Source organism: Ursus arctos, unplaced genomic scaffold (genome assembly GCF_023065955.2).
Source record: "Ursus arctos isolate Adak ecotype North America unplaced genomic scaffold, UrsArc2.0 scaffold_5, whole genome shotgun sequence".
NCBI classification, from domain to species: Eukaryota; Metazoa; Chordata; class Mammalia; order Carnivora; family Ursidae; genus Ursus; species Ursus arctos.
In genome coordinates this window covers 75586963-75607815 of record NW_026623067.1, presented here as the reverse complement: position 1 = coordinate 75607815, position 20853 = coordinate 75586963, and the positions used below count along the sequence as shown (strand labels likewise).

General features: G+C 37.1%; 1 protein-coding gene across 19 annotated transcripts in view; it reads left to right on the top strand.

The window, feature by feature from the left end:
• The window catches only part of MCTP1 (multiple C2 and transmembrane domain containing 1), a 564253-nt gene that overhangs the window by 420082 nt on the left and 123318 nt on the right, over nt 1-20853 (top strand). The gene's annotated exons all lie outside the window — the stretch shown is intronic.

The window sequence follows — 20853 nt, the reverse complement described above, 5'->3', positions numbered from 1 at the left end:
TTGGAATTGTTTTAGCCTTTTCTGTCGTTATACAGTGAGTGCCGCTGTGTTTAACAGTAACATTTGATATTTTACACATTTAATTTCTGTTCTGCTGTGTGGTCCTTAGGGAATGGAGCGCTAGTGCTACATGAGAGAGACAAAGTATTGATCAGTTAACATTTCAGCTACATTTATGTATGTCGCAAAATTAATGAAAATGCCAGACAAAAATGTCAGAGTGCACAAAAAGGTAGAATTTAAATTTGGTAGTTTAATGAAAAGTTTAAGATGTGCATTATCAAAAATGTCCTCTTGCCTTTAAAGTACAATTCCTAACAGAATAACTACGGGGAGACACATATTTTACTTAGAGGAACAATGAACATGAATTATGAAGGGATGTCAACCCCTCAGAGTACGTTGTGTTCCAGAACGGGCATGTTTGAATGCCTAACTGTTACTCATAAAATACATTTGTTTCTGTTCATATCTGGAAGGCTACTGGCTTCAACCCTCTGTACTGACCAGCCTATGAGGCAGGCTTCCTACGGAGATTCTCCCCCCACCTAGGTCTGCCTTGGTATCCCTGTGTTCCTTTTGTGTCCAAACTGAGAATTCCCTCTACAGCAATTCATCCAGGCCACTCTGGTTCATTACTCGTTCCTTTCTGGGTCCTTTTCAAATGCCTGGTTTTCCTTTGCTTCCAGAAAATTTGTGCTCCACCTTCATTCAATCCCCATTTTAGTAAAGGATCACACTCGGGACAACAGCTACTCTCAGAAAAGCTGGGCCATTATGCAGGAAAAGAGAAAAACAGAGATGATGTATGCAAAGAATGACACGAGGCAGCTCTGTGTAGCCAAATGATTAAAAAAAAAAATAGAGGAGGCATAAGCAAGGGAGGAAGAACTGAACTTGCAGAGGCGTTGGGAATATAATACAACGATCTGAGGACAATAGGCTCACGAGGATACCGTATCGAGTATTTTCTGTGGAGAAAGCCTGCTGCTATTAGACAACACATGGATTTTTCTAAAAGTTATTATAAACAATAAGGACATTTTAAGTGGCTTTCACGTTCAAGGACTAAAAAAGGGGACGTTGCTTAAGAAGAAATATCAATGTGAAAACAAAGGCATATCTACATCTCCATGTAGTTCCAGTCTCAGCATTCATGTTAGCGAGCAATGTGGGGGGATTGTACTGGACATAGGAAAGGTAACACTAAGATTCCAACAGAAATGCCTATTCTCAACATTTAAGAGGTATCAGTATTACCACACCAACAAAATTACACTTCAAGTCTATGGCAGTTTTCAAATGATTTTTATGGAAGCTTTTGTTGTTGTTGTTGCTACAATTATTTTTTTAGTGCTAAGCAGAAAAACTGGAAATGTCCCAGATGTAATTGTTGTTATTTTCTCTGCCACAACAAAAACAGAAGGACCCTCGAAAATCAAAGAAACAAGTACTAAAGCAAAATGATCTGTAGCTCATGGTCCTATCCTTGCGTTCTCTCATTTTCCTAAAATTATGTAAATCAAAATTTCCTTTTGTTCATCCTTCTTCATTTATGCTTTCCTCTGAAAACACTTATTAAGTTTACTAAACAATACTTCCAGTCTAATTTATACAAATTTTAAAAGTACATTAAATATTTCCTTTACAAATGTGTGAGGAGAGAAGAGAGCCTATATAGAACTTCATTGATTTAGAAGATTGTATACCTCCAAAATGACCTAAAATTCCTTTTACAAAGTCAAAGACTATTGTCACTTAGAAGATTCCAGTACTACAATTTTCTTTTCAGTAAATAGATTGTGTGTCCAATTCATATGGACATACTGACACTTTAAGTTGATACTCAAACTCTACATTTTTTTCCCTAAAATTAATTTGAATTCCAAGGAAGAAAAAAATTTTCGAACATTGGCCTATAAAAAATTAGGTTTTCTAAGGGGTGCCTTTCACAAAACACTGCCTATAAATTCTTGCAATTGCATAAAAGCCCCTCAAAGACCACAATTTAAGAAGTGAGTTCAGTTTTAGGATTGATCGCTCTCGGCTAAAAATCAGCCGTGAATCTTAGGAAATGTAGCAAGTCAGATATTAATGGAACAAAGCATTTCGACTAGATTTCTCTCATCCTTCTTAAGGAGTGATGCTACAACTCAATTTATAGATCTATTTAAATGTGTCGTCTTCTTGTTTTGTATTTCAGTTGTTACGTCTACAAAGGCTGCACCTCCTCAGATCAGCGCATAGTTCTCTTTAAATGGTGCCAACACCCTTTTTTTGTTGTCTATTTTCATAGATGTCAGCAAAATGGCCTCCTGCTCTTTGGAGGATATAATCACCCAAGACACAGAGTCCACTACTCTCTGAAAAGCTTATTCTTCTGAAATTTTATTGTATATTTACAAGAAGACTTTAATTCTTAAAGCATGTCACAAACACATTTTCTATTATCTCTACTCTCCCTCCTCTGTCCTGTAGGGTAGGAAGTAGTAAAATGCTGTAATCTGGGACGTACTCTTCTATGGATGATTTAGGGAAAATTAAAACTATTTCACTTTTTCCCAGGTACAGTGCTATTGCACTATATTATAATTCAAACAGAAACTGCAAATATCACAAACATAACTGTGATACCTCATTGAATTCAGGAATTAGCCTTCTTGTGAATCTTCATGGTTTGTGTAATGAACGCTGGGGCAGTCGGGGACACCAGGGCCTCAGTGTGGTCTCCTTCTGGCTGTATGGCTGCTGTCCCACTTCACTTTAAGCATTACTTCTCAGGTAGTTTCAGCCTCAGGAGACCCTTACAAATATGTTACTTTGTCCAGATTTTATAACTGAGTTGACTTAAGGATCAAAAATTATAAAATAATGAAATCATTACTCGTCCTCAGATTCCTAAACCAATGTTCTTGTCCTCTGAAGAGTTTTCTACCTTCTGGCTTCAATTTAAATTTTTTGTGACGAAAGAGCAAGCCACATTCTATTGTGAAATATTATCATGTAAAGTGTTTTTGCAAAGAAAAACATTTAAATGAATGAGATAATTCTGTAATTTATTTTACTAAGATTTTGCAAAGTAAGTAAAAACTCTTCTGAAAGGTTGTCAATTATCACAGAAATGCAGTCAGTAAGTTTACTCAGCACATATTTTCATGCCCCCTTGTATCAGGTCAATATTAAGAAATAGGAGTAGAATGCTTTCTTTTGTTCCGTTTTTCTATTTTGACTAGTCATGAAGATGTCCCTTAGAATTATGAATATATTAGAGTTAATTTACCAAAGGAGAAGCCAACCTGAACACTGTTAAGAAAGTTGTTTCTATTTTTTGTGGCTCCTTCTCTTGCCCTCCTTTTACGACTTTGACCATTACAGTCAAAGTTGGCTATAGACCTGGTAGCCAGTCTTGCCAGAGTAGGTCCGGGAGTTACGACTCCACGTTGCGCCTTCTCCTTTGCTGTGACAACAGAGGCCCAACACTCGGCAAGTGGTAACATTAGAGATCAGTAAGAGAGGAAAGATGAAGGAGTAACCATTTCTCAGTTCACAACAGTCATCAGATATTGGCTCAAAGGGACGTAATGAAGAGAAAATCAGAGAAAAGCAAGAAAAGCTGTAAATTATATTAAAATGTCAATAGATATTTGGGTGAAAATGAAAGGCAACCTTGATTTTAAGAATGGAAAAAGAAATGTTGGAGGTAAAACTTGACTTTTATTTTATCTTGAGTCAGTATTCTCAGTGGGTTTTTTTTTCCATGTTCAACGCCCTAAGAAGAAAATTTTCATTAAATGAGAGAAAACAAATGCTAAGGAATAAGATTTTCTCAGGACATGTTGGGTTTTGGAAGGTCACAGATCACTGTAATATCTAAGTTTTTTTAAATACTCCCCTAAGGGGGCTCCTGAGTGGCTCAGTCGTTAAGCGTCTGCCTTTGGCCCAGGGCGTGATCCTGGAGTTCTGGGATCGAGCCCCACGTCAGGCTTTCCCGCTGGGAGCCTGCTTCTTTCTCTCCCACTCCCCCTGCTTGTGCTCCCTCTCTCACTGGCTGGCTCTCTCTGTTAAATAAATAAATAAAATCTTAAAAAAAAAAAAAATTCTCCCCTAAGAACCAATTTTTGCCCCCTTGGGTGCCATATTGCCCCCATTAAGAATGAATGATTTTAAATGAAGTTTAATGTGAGCTTAACTATGTTTATTTTCATGCTTTGGGTAGTGAAGTCTAGTTTGGATTTTCTGTAGTTTGCATACAATAGAAATTATTCCCATAGGTAATCAGTCTGAAGAAAGATAATTTGTGATCTCAATACAAAATTATTGACTACATTGGAGTCCAATTAAAGAAAGGATTTTGTTTGGCTTCATAGAGATTAACGAATTGAATTTTCCCCTTATGAAAATCCATATGGAAGTTTTCTTCTCTGTACCAATTCCAAGGGTGCCTTGTTGTGCTTCACTGACATGGAGAAGTGGGGTGAACATTAATTCTGGCCTAAGTAATATAACCTCCATCATTATGAGGGTTTGATGGGTTTTGTCTATACATTGCCCTGTATTTATGACTAGTAGATAATCTTTATATTCTTAAACGAATATCATTATGTCAGAGATATAAAAGCATACTTCATTAGGCTTGATTACCTATTAGATCTTCATTGGAAGGGAAGGAAAAAGGTTGTGAAATAGAAGTCATTTAAAACAGTGAAGATACATGTTTTACTGGCTGTTCTGCATGTCAAGTTTTCTAATTCCCCATAGGAATCCAAAAACTTTTACTATTGCAATTTATCAATAATATGTAAATATATGATGTTTTATATTCCACTTAGCTCTACACAAATAATTCTAGGGCATTTTCCATTGTTAGCATTCTTGCCAGGCAGACTTCAGACAATGCTTACGTGTTTGAAAAAAGAAATCTATCATTCAGTTTTGTCATAAAATGTTGGTGAAGTAAATATTATTTCCCTTAGTCAATTACAGAAATCTTTAAGATTTAACTTAAAATAATAGATTGCCGGATGCCTGGGTGGCTCAAGTCAGTTAAGTGTCTGCCTTCGGCCCAGGTCATGATCCCAGGACCCTGGGATCAAGTCCCTCATTGGGCTCCCTGCTCAGCGAGGGCCTCCTTCTCCCTCTCCCTGTGCCCCTTCCCCCTGCTTATTCTCTCGCTCTCTCTCAAATAAATAAATAAATGAATAAAATCTTTTTTAAAAAATTTTAAAATAAAATAAAATAATAGATTGCCAATGTTAAAAGTAGTCCATTAATTACCCACAACTTCCTATACTGAAGCCGTATAAAGGAGGTGTTACATTTTGAAGCATGTTAGTAAAGCAGTGGCTGCTACTCAGAGAAAACTAATTTATAAATGTAGACGTTCAGATAGCAGAGTTCGCTTTTCCTGGCTAGGTGGCGATACTGAACATTTTTCTGCTTGTGTTTAAATTATTTTAAATAGAGTTTGGCTCTTCCATTGCAAGAGCCTCTTACATGCCTCAACCGGGACTCTGGGATTTATAAAGGAGACCTTTAACCTAGGTTCTGCTAGCTTCTCTGGCAGTCGTACTATTTCTTTCATTTTTTAAAAAATTCTCAGAGTATGAGACTCCTTCCACAATTTCTAAGTCCTACATCTCAGTTGATGTGTGCTTAAAACTAAATATTTTTCTCAAATAGGGTCCCGACCTTCAAATAAGATGTAAGAGTCTGTTTTGTAAGACAGTTGCTTAGACTTTAGAACACATTTCCCCACAGTAGCAATGTCATAAATAATGACAGAGAGCCACTAACAAACCTGCCAATCCCTTGGGGGTGTACTAGCTGGAGAGTGGACACACTGCACGTAAGAAGTAGATTCTGTGCAATCATGGCTTGGTGCTCAGGATGCCAGCAACACACCTATCCCAATCCTCCCGTCAACGTGGAGGCCCTGCCATGGCAGAGGCAAGGGGCCTACAAAGGTGGAGAGTAAATGGGCTTTGAAGGATGCAGATGAAGTCATAGATCATTACAGTCGGAAGGGAGCTTGGAGACGATTTTACGGTAGAGGAAATGAAAGTTCTATAATGTAAAGGGACTTACCGAGATACTAACTCTCTTTCTCCCCCAGTTGCTGGGATTGGATGCTTCAAAGACAGTGGCATTGAAAAGATATAAGGGACAGAGAGAGAAAGAGAGGAAGATAGAAATATCAACCTCTCTGGCCTGAAGTTTATGTGTCAAATTGTCCTTAATTAAGGAAAGCCAAGTGTCTGACATTGTCCTGTAGAATTCTAAGAGTATAAAATTGGACTCCCAATCCTAGGTATTTCCTGTTAAGCAGTATGTTGATCTGAGAGGACTGGCATTGCCATTGGAAAGAGTAAACTTGTGTTCACTCTGCATAGTATTCTTCCTGAGGTTAATAAGTGCGTTATCTTATGTTTTAATGAACTTTTCTGTTAGTTGAGGTCACATCACACTATAGCTCCCCAACCCACTGTAGAGATGAGTATACAGTAGTAAAGAACTCTTAGGGTTCACTGTGTGTCTAAGTGAGGCACATTTTAGGCAAGTAATGTCAAGAGGCCTCCAAGTATTATAATTTACTTTGTCCCAAAAGTGAGAATATACTTTCCAGGTTTCAACCATATTTTCACTGAGTTACTTAAACAGTTTAAACTATCTATATTGATTCATACTGATTTAACAGTAGCGAAGATGAAGCTGCCCATGGCCCAAATGTTCACTAGACTAAATAAATGCCAGGAAAATAGTGTATGTATTTTTAATTTTTTGGAAAAATTGGTGATCCAACTTCACTGTATTGCTCTCCTCCTAAATGTCCTGCAAAACTCTATAAATCGATTTTTTTCTAGCTATAATTAAGTAATCTAATAAAATAGTTTATCCTTTTACAAAGTAGTCATAGAAGCACTAAAATAATAATTTGGGCATATGTTGAGATACTCTTAGATTTTGTAGGGTGTTGCCTCCTTCATTATATAAATTATGTGCTGTAAGCTTGGTGCACCAATTTATTGCTATTAAAGTTATTGGAGTGAAGAAAGCCAAATTAAATCTCCTGTATGAACTGCTTTGAAGTCCTGAAGTACAAGGGCCTGTGGGTCATTTAGGCTCGAAGGAGGCGCACGGTCCCACCATAGGTTTTTGTTTCTGGGAGCGATGTTGTCTTTCTGAATTTGTATCTGTCTTGAAAACTGATACAACTTAAAATTATTCTTTGAAAATATCTTCTATCGCATCGAAGAAAGAGAAATAAATCACAAGAAAAAAATGTCTCATCAGTGTTTAGCTGAAAACGCGTGACTCTCCGTCCACGAATATTTAATAATCTTTAGACATGTTTAGTAATACTGGGGTTCTCTTTCTCATTGAGTAGAATGTTTAACCTAAGTGTAAGGAACTGGGAAATAAAATAGATTATAAACTGAAAAATGCCATTTGTCAGTATTTTTAATCCATTACTAGAACCAGTGACAGGAAATAAATCCAGGCAGTTCTGCCTGAGATGCGTTTCAGTTGCCGTTACCAGATCTTCCCCGTTTTCATGCACACTCAATAAAGCTGTGTTGAATGACTGACTCCGATGACTTCAGCGGCAAAACTTGAAGTTAAAGCTGTAATATTGTAACAGAAGCCCCCAGCAGTAGTATCAGATGAAGCTGAGAATAAATGTAGTATATCAGGCATCATAAAAGAGTGAACGTGGGATACATTTATGCCCTCCTCTATCTACTAGGAGATTCATACATAAGATTCACACTCATTATTCTCGTCATCTTAATGAGATCAGTGTGGGAACATTTCTCTCCTTTTCCTCTTGACTGTCAGAAATGGGACACTCCATTATTTCTTCTTCTTCTCTCTACTTTAAGGGACTAGTTATATTTTCTTGGAAGGCCAGAAATGTTAACTGGTTACAGTAGGCAGCCCCAGAGTATCGCATATAAAGGCTTAAGGATTTGAGGTAGAGACCACAGCAGTCTTCTCTCTCGTGCTCTTGCTCGCACTCTCTTTTTCACTCCTGCATGTGCTTTTATTTTCTTTCAGATTTTTATCATCTGCCCTATTTCCCAAGGAGTTGGCTCAGAAAAGAAAGGAACAGATAATTTCTCTGTGAAGAGGAGAATAGGGTACCTGAGTATTCCCTCTAATTGCTATCTCCCTTCTCATTGGATCTATCACCTTAATTAATTTTGCACCCAGTCTTCTTAAACCAGTTCTGAATGCACTTGGTTCTTATGTCCGAGCCAGACGATATGTCCAGCCTTGAATGGAAAGAGGTAAAATGGGCAAGGGACCAACTTCTAATGCATCTTATCCTCACATAAATTTTCAGATCTGTCAAGAAACAGTCACTATTTATAATTGAAGTTGCTAGGACAGATTTTTATCATGTTTTTAGATCACAGATTCCCTTCATCCTTAAGGACAAGACAGCAGGAACTTACAGAAATATTGTTTAAGCTCTCTGGGCTATTGATTATTAATTTATATTGTAATGACACTGTTTGGGATGCCGCTTTCCTTTAGAGAAGCTCATGTGTGAGAGGATTCCCTTTAACATGATTGAAGAATTTTAAATAGGCATTTTTAATATTTGCTGCTCTCTTAATATAACTTGTTTAATGCACCACTGTTAGCACAGGGATTATGAGTTAATAAAAATGTCATAGTATTAGTGAATAAAACACTGTGTAATTTTCCCCAGGTAATGATTAACAGCATAAGGCTATATTAACAATACTCTTAGTGTACAGTCCTTAAATGTATTTGATCCTCATCTTTTAGAAAGTAATTTTATACTGAAATTCAGTAATAAAATATTTGAAGGATTTAGTTAAGCTAGTGAATGTAAACTTCTCAGGTGCATGAAATCTTTCAAATGATTTGTATCAAACTGCTATGTAAAATATCACTCTGTTTTAAAGTCAGTCTGAAAGTTTTAAATGTTAGTTTAACATTCACCTTATTGAGATTCACAAAGAGCTTATTTATCTCATCGCACCATTTGTTTAAACAGTTGAAAAATAAAATTAATAAGCCACTGGGTCATTATTACGTAATGTTCCTGCTCCCATAGATAAATGGGTTTCTTTTTCTGTCTTTCTTTTTAAATAATGTCTCTCTGGCTTTGTTCTGTGGCTGCAGCAGGCTGTTAGTATGTATCTTTATACCATCAGAATGAAGGAGATATATCTGTATAAATTATTGATTCACTTGAGCCTACCTCTGTAATTCAGAGCTGAAAACCCTGGCAGCTTATCTACTAGAATGATATAACTCAGAGACTGAAGTTACCTACCACAGCAACAATTGCCAGTTGGGGGGTCAAATGCCCTTTTACCTTTATACCCGAACACCTGCAAATTGAGCTGTACCCCATTCAGAATTTCAAGAACAGGTCCATTGTCGCAGGAAGTAGAGTTTGTTTCTTGGAGAAAATTATGCCAGTTCTAGTTCTGAATGAAAGACAAGGCTTTCATTACTCAAGGGATATTAGGGCTGACTGCTTTTTTGAGAAAACAAATTTGCTGTAACTTTATCTGTAATTTAGTCTTGAATGGGTGCAAATAGACTGCACATTGTATGGTGCAGAAAGAAGAAAATAGGGGTTTGTTAAAGCCATACGAGGGCTATGTAACCATTATATTTCCGAGGGAAGTCTTATCAGAGTTGCAGGTTATAGGGGGGAATAATTTGGTTACAGCCTTAGCGTCAAACACCTGTTTGGAATTTTAGTTTAGAATGACACTGGAGAAGAAAGTTTTTGTCTAAAACTGTGGGTGATGAAATACACATCTCCTTCAGCTTGCTGTACCAGCTGTCTTTCACCCAGAGACTGGCCCTCTCCAGAAATTTCCAGAATTATTATAATTACTCCCCCTGAGATTGAATGTTAGACCTAGTCTGAGGGTGTTGACTTGTTTCACTTTTATGAGAAGATTAGATTCATAGCTTTATAGACTCTTTCCAATTAAAAAGGAAATTCTATGCAATATTCTTCACGTAAAAGGCTGATTTAAGCTTTGCCAAGGCTGAGAGCAAGAGGAATGTTTTGAGCAAGGGACAAGAAAAACCATGCTTCAGCTGGGGAGCCTCCAGGTTACAGAGTGTGGGGCCTAATGGATCATATATTATTTGGAGAAATTCATCCCTCAAGTTGGTCACCCACTACTTAGTCAGCAAGCTCAGTAGTTGTCATAGAAACACTCATTTTTACAGTGTTAGAGTTGATCACTGACATGGAACCAGACTAGGTAATCAAACATCTTAGCCATATGCTTGTTCTGAGCTCCAACCTAGTCAATTAGCACATTTTCTATTAAAAACTTAGTTGTAATAGGTCTTCATTAGCTAGCAGTTGCCATAATTGAATACTTACTCAATTATGTCCGTCCCCCAACCTCATTTTCACTTCCTTACAGAGTCCAAGTAGGAATATATCCAAGAACGTTCATGAGCCCCACTTCAAGCAAAATTCATGACCCTCACCTCAAACAAGCTGTTAGAGGTTGATCCAGGGTTTTATACTTAATTTTTCTTTCTATGTGTTGGCATATATAACCAGGCCCTTGGTCTCTTCCTTTTTCTGTTTATTTCAGGATTTCTAGTATTTCTTTACTGAGTAAGGAGTGGGAAGAAGTCTATGGTAAAAGCCATAGACATGTTCAGTAATGTCCCTAGAATGTGAATGCCTTTCTAACCTTAAACCCATCCCTTCCTTTACATTTTTCAGTCTTCCCACCAGATACCCATCTGAGCATGTCATTATCTTGGGATCACTCCCCATTATCTGCATTATGGCCCCTGCTACCCTCTGCCCATGTCTGCCATATTTTACATCAGGAAATCTCATCTGTGCCCTGTATCATCTGATGATCAAATCTGTTATCTAGGGGTCGGACACCTTCCCATTTATGCATATTTTATTGCTGGCCTTGTGGACAAAATATTCTGATTTTCTTAGACATCCCCGTCCCTATTTGCAAGCTGTATGAAAGGTTGTGATTGGGATATCAGAGAGCAGGCAGAGCATTGAAGTGGTCCTCAGATAACACCATGTAGGAAGTTTCTGGCCCCAGCCACTCACATGATGCTCTCCTTGACTGGTGAGATTTGTACCTCTTTCTTCATTATAAAGTCATAAATGTTAAAAAAAATCTGGAAGAGAATTGGTCATAAAGGTGTTCTGAGCTTGGTAGCCTCATTGTGTTTTTCTCTGTGTATTACAAAAAAAGCAAAAGCACTTACCCTCATAAGAAGTGTAACCACGCTTACTTTAAAAAACACAGGGTTTCAACTTCCCTGCATAACCAAGCAGCATAGCTGCAAAGGTTTTGCCATGAGAATGGCACATGAAAAGGAAAAATAGAATCAAAGTCATACTAATGATCCTGCTACTGTCCACTCTCTGGAACATGGTAGGGTCCTTTCTAATACATCCATCCTTGCTGACCAGGTCTTTGCGATTTAGATTTGCAGGCTGGATTCAATGTAAGAGTATAAATTGTTTCAAGGATGACAGATTGCACATCTGGTTTCTTCTCCCCCCAACCCCTGTGTTCACCTTTATAACATTTTTTTTCCACAAAGTAATGTGGTTTAAAAATCATTTTAAGTTGCCTAACATAAACGATAAAATCAAATATTGGATTCACAAACAATAGCCTTTATTGGTTTGTGACAAGTGATCCATCTTTTTACATTAGTGCAGCTTTCTGAACCAGATTATTTTTCATAATTGATAATTTGTGAGTCATATATTTGTTATCTGTTCTTTTATGGCTTTGAAAATAGTGAACGATGCCAAAGATCACTGTGCTTTTATAAAGAAAATTATTTTAGTGTCGTTTATTGGCTGGCATTTCTGAAAGTATGTTACCAGTAAGTTTTGCAGAGAATGTAACAAAGATAAAAGTACCATCCCCTGCTAGAAAGAGACCCGATAGGTCTAGAATTCATGTTGATAACGTGAATTTAGTCTTAGAATTAATTCGTGTGTAGCATGAGAACAATGAAAATACACAAATAAGAAAGAAATGTTGAATATAGTCCTGTAAGCTGAAAATAAAAGGTTTTGTTGCATGTTTGGACAATTTTTCTGATACACAATCCATGGTAGAATGACACACAAACACAGTAGGCTACCTTGTGATGAGCATTACAATTATACCAACAGAATAATGACACTATTTCTTATGATCAATAATTTTAGTTGATTTTGATAAATAGCCTTAGAATAAGTATCCACCAACCATAATAAATTTTTTATGATTCAGCTTTATATTTTGTTCCTAAAGCCTTCTTAAATACAATAGGGAAATTTTTACCCTTTATTATGGTTTGTAATTATGTTATGGTAGAATTAGAGCTCTACATATGAATTTATTTGCCTCAGGTAAATAATAATAAGGACTCGAAAATCTATTTTGCCTAAGAAGGCAGAATTAAAAACTTTTTCTTACCCTTAATTAATAATTCTCTCACACATCCTGAACGCTTTCACTAATTCTGTTCACAGTTATACTGACTGACAAAGTATAAATCAGTTGGAAAAGTAACAACCCAATTTATGGAGAACTATATGAGGAAAAATACCGTTAGGTAAATTAAATATTAATTTCACAGAAAATTCATTATGAATTTGCTTTTAGAAATTATATGGTTTGTCCTCCATCTTTATTAAAATTTCTCCTGAATAATTTAATTATAGAAAACTATTTCTAATAAAAATATTATCTACTTAATTAAAATAAAATTGAGATCATTTAATCATTGCATAATTATATTATGATTATATACAATTAAACACCATATATAAAACATTTGCTCTTCAGGAGACACTAATAGTAGGGTAAGAAAAAAAAACACCTGTAGGTGAATGCGTTCGACACTTCCACTTTTTAAGTTATAGATTCTATTACACACGTTTGTTACATCATCTAATTGCTTAACATTCATATTTAGTTGGGGGGAAATGCTGAACAATATACATTTGGCTACAAATCAGAATAAACTAGCATACTTATTACTAGTACAATGCCTTTTCTTTGATGAGTCTGTTACATTTGCACTCTTTAATCAATTGAACTTCACCTAAGATTATTACTTCTAAATATTTCAAGGATATATTTTGGCTAATATTTTATTATTCAGAACCAAAATCCAGTGATAGAGATTAGCATTCTTCCCTTCCTCAAACTGAATATGTTCTAAATTGTGTTTAAAATTAAGGATGTGGGGAACATCTTCATCATATGGGCAAGCAGAATGTTTGAACTATATAAATAACCATATTATAGAATGATCTTTCCTTTAGGCATATCTTGGAAAATGTTGACAATGTTACTTAGCATCTGTAACAGTATGAGGAAGAATTTGCTCTACCTTTTCGGATGTTTCATTGGCCTCATTTATGGCATTTGCAGTGATGGTAGGATATGTTTATTTGTACATATGGTGTGACAGATTGTTGATGTGTTTTAACCATAATATATTATTCAGTTTTGAAACCTACTCTCTTTAGAGTTGGAATTTCTTTATAGTTGAAGGAAAAATGCATTTCTAATAACTTGTCTTATAATTTCAAAGATCTGTATTTTAAAAATCACCCTCCATATTTCAGAAAATGTGGCTGTTATATAAATTACTGAGAATTCAGTGTTAACCATATTTTTTTGGTCAGTGAAGATCAGATTCCTTTATTGTAAGATGAACTACCATTTGAGCCTCACAACCAAAGTATTTGGTATTTTCTTAAAGAAGAAGTACAGTTTCAAATACACATAATCTTTAAATTACTCTAAATATGGAAAGTAGAGTTTTGAACAAATGAATTTGAAAAGCTATATAGAGTCAGGGAGAATGTAGTATAAACCGTCTCCTCCTCCAACCACTGCTGCCTTACGAGATCTGCTTGAACCATAATTGCTTGCTCTACCAAAAACAATTAAAATTATCAATATAGATTCTACGTAGAAAAAAGTGTGTGTGTGTGTGTGTGTGTGTGTGTGTGTGTGTGTGTGTGTGTATTCAACGTACATGTAGAGGTATTAGAATACATTACTGAGACGGAACTTTTATCCTCAGGAGAGCAATTTACATTTTTCAGAAGATGAAGAACCCTCCAAAACAAACAAAAAAAGTAGGAAATAACAGAAAACTCTAAAAGTGGATTGTAGTTTTAAAACAAAAACTGCCAATAAGCATCCCAGTGTGTGTTATGCAATCTTTACGTGCTCCTGGGTTTGTCTACTTATCAGTATATAACTTACATTGCCGTGATAAAACAGTTTGCCTCTTTTTTCCCTCCGCCTTAATTGCCTTGTATGTCATTCTGCAGTTTGGCCTGTAGGTAGCAATCTTGCACCGCAAAAGCTCTCTGCTTTCTCATTTATTTAGGCTGGGAAAGCTTACACCATTACAGATCTGTTAAATGTAAGCAGTGTTATTTGCATAAATCCCAGACTTTGATGATGGTCTGTGGCCTACAGATTATTTATGCAGTTGTTTGGCCTTGAAGTTCACGATTTTGCTCAGAGGTGACTTTTCTTTGCATTGTGACCCCATGTAGGTGGGAGACAGCTGAATAGCTGAGTGCATAACCTGGAATCTTGAAAATCATGAGGCCTCTTGTCTGAAACATAATGCTTTGTTTTTCAATACAGCTCTTCAGATAAAAAAGAAATCCACAGGTCTTCTGAAATATAGAATAATATTTTAAAAATGTGTAGCAAATATTACCAAAAAAAGTGCTTCTGAAAGTCAGGCACTCTCACAAACAACGAGGCTTACTGTTAGCATCTCCGACCCTTTACCAGTTTAGACCTGTTTAACCTTATTTCTGTTAAGAATAGTTCAAAGCCAGAAGGACCGGCATTCTCACTGTGACTTGTTATTTTTAAACTAATACTACAAAATGCCATTGCGTATATATTTCTTACGTGAAAATGAAGATCATTGCCTTCCTTCTCAGCTGTGTTTTGGAATAATTGACAGCAGTGTATTAATTCAAAGAGTTGCAAGCATGTGTTTCATACCAAAATGCACCTTTATTTCTAATTCATGGGTTGAAAATAGTACCTGATATTTTTAGAAGTAGAACTTCTGATTTATTTCAGAAAGAGAATTCTCTTCTCTCAGCAGGGGTATTTGTCCGATTTTGTTGTAGTTGCCTTCATTCCTTCCTTCCTCACATTGGCTGAGTGCTCACTACATGTCCAGGTTCTGTTCTAGATCGAGAGACCCAAGTGGTTAGGATCTGACTGGAAACATTTATATTTTATTAAAGTCTTACTTCACTGAGGAGGGAAATGGATTTTAATTACACTGAAATCTTACTACTAAACTTTACTTTTAGGCAATATATCACACCTGCGTATGTCTAATTCCATAATGTTTTTATGGTGGTCAAAAAAAATTATAAACCCTCATTCCTGTGTTCCTTTGCTACCAAGGAACTCATCGGATTTTAGAGAATGGAGCTTGCTTTATGTACTTCAGGGATCCTTTGAACAAACTGTTTTTGAATTATTTTATTTCTTAATATGGAAAATTATATTTAGATGGGAGAGAAACAAACCTTTGATCGTCACCGCTATGTCAACGTAACTCAAACCGTCAGCATTTTTAGTTTCAGCTGTTGACCAAATCTGCAATACACTGCATCTTATTTTGCAAAAAAATGCCCCAGAGTCTTAGCAATTGTATGTCATCAGTTACCGCCTCTGTCGATAAAACTTCAACTACTTTTCTGAAGTTTGAAATTAATCCAATCATAAGAAACTTACAGCTGTAATTGCACTGGAATCCATCATGCCTACTTTTTGTAATATTTGCCAAGGTTACGGAGTGCGGGTTCAGGAACAAGAAGAGTTTATTGTTTGTGAGGAGTAGGCTTTGATTCCATGGATCAGTGGTTATTAGAGCTGCAGCTGGTTCGTAACAAATATTCACATCTTCAGCGGTTAGATAGAGAAGTCATTTTCTCACAGGGTGACCCCCAGGGCTGGGGGTGGGGGAAGCTCTGAAAGACGTAACTTGACTAAGGAGTTCTGAATAGACTGGTCAAACTGGGACCACTAATGTTAATGGGGTAGGGAGGCTTCTTCATTTCTTAATGTGATACATTTGATTTTGAATCTTTCTTTTTTCAAGACGTTCTGATTCTAAGATTCAATGATCTATTCCTTTACTGAGTGTAGTTGATTTACATGTTGGCTTTGATCAGACTCGGGCAGAGTTTGAAATCATTGTGTTTTGGGATGCTCTTTTCAACTCTGAAAATGTTCTTTTTATTAGCTACAAATGTAGATCGTCTGACAGCCCTTTTCTCCACCCGCTCACCACCCCTTCCAGATCAAGGCTTAGGCTAGGATACCAAACAGGGAAGGACCTGCAGTTTCAAGGGATCAGTTCTTATCTGAGCTAAATGAGGCTGAAGTTGCAGATGAAAGAAAAGAGTGGAAAAACAGGTGCTTGAGCAGGTGGGTTTGTGACCTTTTGGCATTACTTCGGTTCTCACAAAGTAATGTTTTAGAATAATCACAAGAAGCAACAGAGCTCCCTCTGTTATAGAGAAATCCGGGGCATCCTCACACCAGGGCTTGACCCTTAGGGGTGATGAACTTGACTTGCTGGAGATGACATTTCCCTCTCCAATTTACCCACCCCAATATATGTGTATACAAATACACACATTGCTGCCTCTTAATACGGTCAGTAAAGTTGGGTGGGTCCCCCCCACCCCAGACATCCTTTCCTGTGTGTGGGAGTGGACACAGCAAAGAATCTATCTTTGTTCTCTGTCAAACCTTGGATCCCATTTCCAGAGGAATAAAATGGGTGTATCTCAGAGCTAAGGAAAACATCAGGAATTTTGACCTTTTCTTTCTTCATTTTTCTCAGGAGATGTGAAAATACCCTTAGAGCAAAAACAGAAGTATAGAAAAAGACTTAGCTCTGGCACCACATAGGAAAAACAACGTTGTGTTTTAATAGCTGAAGAATAAATGGGTTCCATTTTCGAGAAATGAATAATTATTACATGTATTAATAAGATCCTAACAGCCAGCTATTTGGCAGAGTCCATGGAATTGTAAGTTCTTAGAACAGTTCTTCTCAGCCTTTGATCTCTATACACGTCACCTGGGGGTCTTATTAAAAACCTCAGTAAGCCAAGAGTAGAGCTCTGAGGGGATCCTGAGGTTGCCAGAGACCACACTTTAAAGGAGATTTTGCTTAGGCAATTAAAATGTCAGTGATCTAGCACACAGGCTTCCGAATTTTAGCATGTTTCAAAATCACCTGGAAGGCTCTTAGAATTACAGAACTCTGAGCCCTGATCCCAAGGTTTCTGATCTATTAGGATAAGGTCGGGTCCAAGGATTTGCATTTTTAACAAGTCCACAGGTGATGCCAGTCATGCTGGTCCAGGGTCCACACTGTGGGAGCCAACCATCTCCAATCCGCTCTACTGGATGCTTATTAAAATCACCAGGGATGCAACGGGACATGCACTCACACACCAGTTTCTGCCTTTCATGGTTCTGCTATACCTGGCCTTGGAGAAGGCCCAGGTATGAGGAGTAAAATCCCACACTCCTCAGGTTATTTTAATGTGAAGTCAGGTTATAAGATCCACCTGGGTTCCTTCCATGAAAGGATCTATAATACATTGAGAAAGGAAGCACTATGTCGGGAGAAGAAAGTAGATGGTGCTTCAGAAGACCAAAGAAAGAAGCCAGAACTTGCTGGAGGAGGAGGAGGGGGAAAATGGTAAAGATTCTTTTTTTTTTTTATCAATATAAAGTGAAACTTGTGAGTGAAGGATGTTCAGAAAAACGTTCCTACAACTGGCATTTGGGGAGCTGCCAGGATTGCGTTGAGACCGACATCCTGACACTTTTCAATCCATCTTTCTTTTCCCATGCCTCCTGTGTGCTTCTCTGCCACCTTCAATCCAGAAGGAAAAGCAGGCTCTGCAAGGAGCATCTGTAGGTCTCGAGCGTTCTGGGAGTACGTTGTAACTGTAGAAGTCAATTAATGAAATGCATAAAAATGAAATAGCCACATGTTGGCTCAAATAGTCTAAAAATTTCCTTATCTTTCCAACTCTTTTATAGAATGATGAACAAAAGCCTTGTCTGTTCCCAACACTATTTGGTGTTAGTATTAATGGGGGACTGTTCAAGAAGCAGAATGAGGGGAATCTAGGAGAGGGGTGATCTCTCCTGGTCCTTTTCGGTACTTGGTATCTGTTCTATATAGAGTAGACCGAACAGCTGCCTCCAGCTAATGTTTTTTGGCTAACATTTGGAGACATAGCAAAAAATAAACCTCTTTATTTTTGCAAGGACACAACCTTTTTATGTAAAAATCAGTCTGTTTATCTCTTGCAATGTGGGACCAGCACATCTGAAAATTCCCAGAACCCATGAATTTTTCTCTGGTATTTTCTCCAGTTCAAAGCAGTCTCTTACTTGCATTTACAGAGCATTTGTTTTGTTACTGTTTTGTTTTTAAGATTTTATTTTTAAGTCCTCTCTACACCCACCATGGGGCTCGAACCCTCAACCCCAAGATTAAGAGTCACATACTTCTCCAACTTAGCCAGCCAGGCTCCACCATTTACAGAAGACTTGTAAACTTGTGTATCTTCAGCTTTAGTATTGAATATTTTATTAATGCTTTTATTTTCTACATAAACTACTCTAAAATTCATATGAGGCACAGTCAATGATCTCAAAACCACTGTTAATCATTGGTTAGGGTTTTTTTTTTTTTTTGAAAGATACTGAAAATAAAACCTCACTAACCATTCTCCCCTCATTTCTTCCATAAAGTCCCATCTCACCCCTGCATACCAACTTTCGGCCAGAGCTGGCAGAGACCACATGTACACTGTACCACCTCTGTTGCCCTTTCTCTTGGCAGGCATTATTAATTGATCACAGCACGTGTGCAAGCACCCACGTGTATCTAAACCAAACCCACCACATAGCCACCCCCAGTATTTCCCATGTGTGAGGTCTCTGGGATTGTGTCTGCCTTCCCTCCTGGCGTTAAGCCTCTGAAGGGTGGAGGAGAGGTTGAGTTTGTTTCTCTGTTCTACTCAAGTTGTGGTAAAGGCTTTGGACGCAGTAGATCCTCGGTGTAAGTACATTGTTGTTGAATTTTTTTATTTTGTAGGCTAGTCTAACCTAATGGAAAGACATATTTACAGAATTTTTTGTCATAGTTCTTATTATCCTTAATAAACTATCTCAACTAAAGGAAAGCAAAATATAGCCAAATAGAATTAGCCTGAATCAAGAATGATTGCTAGCTAACTTGGATACAAACAATACAGCTAAAATAGAAAGTAGATTGTCCCCTCCGGAGTGAACACTCTCCCCGCTGAAATCATTTTTATGTTATTATAATTTTCTTTAGTAAACCCAATATATCATTGCAAACAATTGCAACTCTCTAAATTTTCATAAAGCCAGATACGGGGTTTATACTAATGGCCTTTTCTAGATTATTTCTATTATGTTTCAGTAATAAAGAGCAGGTTAGTAAAACCTCATTATTTACTCAGTTGTGATATTTCACTATCAGGATTATTAGAGATGTTGTTGATTAAGACAGCCTTCATAACATGCACTTTAAGGAAGAACACTTGAAAGTAGTTAGGTTGGTTTTGTCTTTTTCATATGGCAAAGAAAAAAATTGTCTGTGGCCTTCTATTCGTGGATGATTTTTCCCAGATCTATTCCTAATTAATAAAGTTGTGGAAAATCTCCGTAAATCAGAAAGATAAAGTGAGAAGTAGACATGGAGAGAGAAAATTGTTGTTGTTTTTTTCAATGACACGATCCATATGTTAGCGTTTAATGAAGAGCTTGTTTGCTTATAAAGTAAAACATGCCCTTTTTCATAGCCACGATCTATAGACTGTGCATTGAGTGTGTGTGTGTGTGTGTGTGTGTGTGTAATTTTGATGTGGAAGGAAACATAAAATCAAGTAAAAAGCTTTACTGGAATACTAATAGTTTCTCAATAAGTTTCCCTAATGTCTTCAGGGGGGAAAAAAAAGACCTTAGCACCTTGTAATTTTGCAGCTGTTTTTACACTTTTATTTCCTCTCCTTTCCTCCCACGTTTACACAAAACCCTTCTCAAGTCTCTTTTAAGCATTGCAGCAACTAAATCAATCCTAAGTGGCAACCACTTCTAACAGCGTTGTGTATGACTGTGTGTTAATTAGCTCCAGTAGATTACCCCCCGGTGTGCAGCAGGGTGTTGGTGGGAACTTCTCAATATGCAGAGAGTGCTGAGGATTTCATGTTTATTTTCATGTATTGAGGCAAATTCTCAGTATGTCTTCAAATTATCTCCTTGGGGGTGTTTTTCCTGAGCTAATCCTGACAGAATCTTTCTGTCAGATATGCCCATCATCAAGAACAGGAGAACGGTACACATACAGGAACCTCTGCGCTCGGGGCTGTATGCAAATTTAATGCCCAGCTCATTTCTGTTTCTCTTACATGGATGACAGACATTTTAACAATGTGTTCCACATTTCCCTCTGGGAATCCAGTTGGATTCCTATATGTATATGAGCGCGTATATACATCCGTTCGGAATGTGTCTTTGAATACAGCATTGGGAACATATATGCATACAAACGTGTTTATATATGTACATATAAGCACATTTATTATAAGTAATGTGGATATTGGGATGCATGTGTGAGGACGGGAACGAGTCAAGCAGCTCTTGATCAGAGATGTGTCTACATCCCAGGGAGACTAATCAGCTGCTGAAAAATGGATAGGGTAGAAGAACTGATAAACAAATCTAT